We start from the raw sequence: 479 nt of genomic DNA, 5'->3' as shown, positions 1-479 counted from the left end.
CCTTACGTCCGATCGAACCCAAATCGGACGTGTGACCTTCTTTTGACGTTCTAAACACGATTTTGACATCGGATTTCATTGATTTTGATTCTAAAATGGTGAAGTACTAACCCCGCTCAATTATGTTAGGTTCACCAAATCCTAGCCGATTCACTCCGGATCTCACCCGTACCGAATGGGAATCCTTGTACGCTACAAGTAAGTGGAGAGGGGACGTTTGGCCTTGTTTCAAGGCATTTTTTTGGCATTCATATAACTATATCTAATTTAGTCATGTCATCATGAATATGCTATATAGATTAGTCATTCCACACATTGATGTGCATATATGCTATGTTTACTTTTCAAATGCCAATTGAATGAGATGTTTACATGTTGAATGTGGACATCATGGTGCATAATGCATTGATAGACTAGATGCCATAGTCGGCTTGGAAACGAATGCATTGGTGGCCCGTGGAATGGGACACGGAGGCACT

Source organism: Macadamia integrifolia, unplaced genomic scaffold, assembly GCF_013358625.1.
Source record: "Macadamia integrifolia cultivar HAES 741 unplaced genomic scaffold, SCU_Mint_v3 scaffold_94A, whole genome shotgun sequence".
Lineage (NCBI taxonomy): Eukaryota > Viridiplantae > Streptophyta > Magnoliopsida > Proteales > Proteaceae > Macadamia > Macadamia integrifolia.
Note: the sequence above shows the minus strand (reverse complement) of the source record.